Genomic DNA, 3,575 nt, shown 5'->3' on the forward strand with positions numbered 1-3,575 from the left:
ATTGTAGAGGGATATAACCGTATACGCTTTATAGCCCGATATAGTTTATATCTCCATATAAGTGTATGTTATAATGGCTATAGTTTATATCACCCTTGTTAAGTGTATGTTGCTTAAGTTTATAGCCGGATATAGCTTATATTTCCATATAAGTGAAAAGGTAGCCGGATATAGTTTATATCTCCGTATAAATATATATATGTTCCGGTACAAGTGTATGTTATTGTAAGGACTGTTTAGTCTTTTTGTAACAAAAAAAAAGAGAGAAATTTGGGGAATTATTAAAGATTGAAGTTTAAAGGGTATATTGGTCTTTTAACTTAAAAGAAAAGAGAAAAAAAAAAAGGAATTTGGTTTGAATTTCAAAGGCGACGCGTGTGTGTGGTGTTGCCTTAGGAAAGTTGTGTGTGATGTGTTTTAAAAAAAAAAAGAGAGAAACAGAAAAGGAAAGGAAAGAAAAGAAAAGAAGAAAGAAGGGAAAAAAAAAAGAAAGAACAGAGAGGGGTGAAACGAAAATGGAGAAGGAAAAAGGAGGGAGAGAGAACGATGGTGAAGAAGAGTTTGAAGAAATTTGTTTTAAAAGCAGCGGTACGGAGTTATGGATTCATAGTTTGGTAAGTTTTTTAAAACTAAGTAGGAGAAATCACGGGTTATAGGACTGTTTAAGGTGAAATTTTGTGGGTTTTATTCTTTAGAAATTCTGTGAATCTGTGGATTTTTGTGGTTATATTCAAGAAATTGCTTAGAAGAAAATTTGAATTTCTGGCCTTAATAATCGTTTTACAGAAAACGTAATTGTTATTATGGGTATCTTTAATGGTGGAATTTGAGGGGAATTTGTGAAGAAGAAGAAGGAAATTGAAGGTAGAGTTTATGGAATTTTAGAAGGTTTGAAGAGTAGGAATTTAGAGAAAAGTTCATAAAAAGAAAAGGAAAACAGAGAAGGGTAATTGATAAGAGAAGGAAGAAGTTGCAAAAGAAGAAAAAGAAAGAAAAAATGGCCGTGGGTTTGGTAGGAGAAGAGAGAAGAGAGAAAAAGAAGATGTGTTGTTGAATAGAGGAGAGAGAAAGGGATTTTGGGATAAAAATAAATTAAGAAAAGTAAAATGAATTGCCAAATTGGTAAAAGAAATGAGGTAATTCGTGGTTTGAAAATTAATGAACGAAAATGTGAAGTTGAAAGGAAAGAGAAAATTGAGTTATGTTTGTGGGTCCCACACGTGTAAGGTGATAGGAAAGAGAAGTAGTTGGCTTTTAATGAAGAGAGAGGATGAGGAATTTTGAATAATTGGTTTTGTTTGAATATATTGTCATTAAAGTTTGGGAGTAGTTGATATTAGAATTAAGTAAAATAATTTGGTATTAAATCGATATTTCAGGTTGGCCAGAAATTGGAGGAAATGACGACCGAGTTTAAAGGATTTGTGAGTGGTTACTTTATTAAATGTTTTAGATATTATTATTGGAATTTGTGAGTGGTTTATTCTAGAAATGTTTTTAGAAATATATTATGATAGAATTTCAAGAAAGTGTATATTAAGTACGTTTTAACATTTCTGCTAAGAATGAAAGAAAATGTGTTAGAAAGAATTATTTTAGAAATGTTTAATGAGAAATGTTTTATGAGTTTAAAGAAGTGTTTAAAGCTTATGAAAAGTATTTAGAAAGAGATTTCAAAAAATAATATTAGAATTCCATGAAATGTTTTTAGAAAGAAAGATTTTAGAAGTGATCTGAGAACGAAAGAAAAGTTCTTAGAAAGAAGAAAGAAGAAAAAAAGAATTTTAGAACAGTCAATGAGATTGAGAATTTTATGCAGAAATAAGTTTTCAGACCACCATGTTATTGTATCCAGGTGATTACCCGTATGCTATGTGAATGTGTTTCTATAGTATACCCAGAAATAGAAGGTCTTTGAGACCATTTTACTCCACGTGTTGAGAGAATTATTCTGCTGTATATATTGAGATTACTCTATACCAGTAGATCAGAAATAGAATTATTCTGCTGTGCATATTGAGATTACTCTACGCTAGTAGACCAGAATAGAATGTGGATACATGTGTGGTGTTGAGTTTTCTGAACCTATTTATTGGTTGAAGGAAAATGTTTTATATGATATTAGAAAGTGTTTTCCTAGTTATGTTTAATATTTCAGGAGAACGATTTACAATTTTATTTTGAGAATGCCTGCTGTTACACGTTTATTATGAGGAAGTCTTTATGAGTTTTAGTTCTCAAGTTTTATGAGATTTAATGTGAATATTTATTAGAACGGTTTTATAAGGCTTGTTTTGCAGATCTTCGAAACTTCAGTTGTTTATGAAAGAAGTCTTACAATATTATTTTTTTTTTGTATTAATTTACCACTCACTGAGCTTTTCAGCTCACTCTTTACCCTTTGTTTTTTTTCGCAGGTTGTATCTGAGTTTCAAAGAGAGAATGGACCAACTTCTGCCACCCAGAGTCGTTAAGAAATTGCATATCATCTGTAGTTACATTATGAATAGTGTATCTAAAAGAAATTTAAGAATAAGAATGATGCTAAAAGTTAGTGTAAAAGTCTAGAAGATTTTCGACTATAGACTCTGTACCTAGTGGGGTCCATGGTCGCGCTGTTCGTTCTTGAACTAGTAGGTGTTCTGGTACGGGTCGTGTCAGTTATGATGGCTATAGTATTGAAATTGAGCCAAAAATTGGAATGAAATGAAAAAATATTTTGTAATAAATTTCACTCTTTAGTAGAATATATTAAGGAGTAAATTTGGGTAAATAATTGAATATTATGTAATAAATTTCATTTTTTAGTAGAATATATTAATGAGTAAATTAGGGGATTATGAGAATAATTGATTTAGGACCCACAATACTTTAATGTTTACAAAATCAAATTTGGAACATTAATCTTTTGCATTTAAATAAGAGACTAATTATAATAAATATAAATGCCATAAATGGGCAAATTTTGTATTTGGAAAAGTTTTAAATCCATAAATATTATAAAATTTGTAAACATTGGACATTTGTGAAAATAAGTTTCCAAAACAGCTCATCCAAGACATTATCCCTAATTTAATTCGAAAAAGTTTGGGCTTGAATAATTTTAGACCTTGCCCCTTGAACTGAGGCTGATTTTGGACACAATCCAGTTCTTTGAGTTGATTTAGACTTATTCAAATTTATTCAAGTCTATTATCAATCCACTATAATGATCTTATGGTAACTCGGGTTTTGGGTGATATTACCATACAATGGATTTTTGAACAGGTTGATTATAGACTTAGTTTTTCATGACTCAATTCGATCAATTAAATTCAATCCAGAGTGTCAATGAAAGACATGTGTCATTATTTGGGAATTATACATTTTTTTGTCTTAATTTAGAGTTAATTTATAATTGACTCAATATAAAATATAGTTTCTTCAATAATGATCTGGCCGTTTATGATTGAACCAAAATTTATGGTTATGCAACTACCATATTTTTGAAATTTATGCCAAGTATAATTGTGGATGAATTTCGAAAATATAGTACGATAAAAATATGAATTTGGATCGTAATTTTGATATATTTT

At 29.8% G+C, this 3,575-nt stretch overlaps 1 long non-coding RNA gene across 1 annotated transcript; it reads left to right on the forward strand.

The window, feature by feature from the left end:
* The first annotated feature begins 415 nt into the window (after positions 1–415).
* On the forward strand, positions 416–2,829 carry LOC148208150 (uncharacterized). Its single transcript, XR_015788715.1, has 3 exons — positions 416–614; positions 1,380–1,424; positions 2,418–2,829. It is a non-coding gene; the product is annotated as an uncharacterized LOC148208150 (long non-coding RNA).
* Positions 2,830–3,575: the final 746 nt, after the last annotated feature.

This window comes from Momordica charantia (genome assembly GCF_013281855.1).
Source record: "Momordica charantia cultivar OHB3-1 chromosome 11 unlocalized genomic scaffold, Mcharantia_2.0 BLBB01000011.1, whole genome shotgun sequence".
Classification (NCBI taxonomy): domain Eukaryota; kingdom Viridiplantae; phylum Streptophyta; class Magnoliopsida; order Cucurbitales; family Cucurbitaceae; genus Momordica; species Momordica charantia.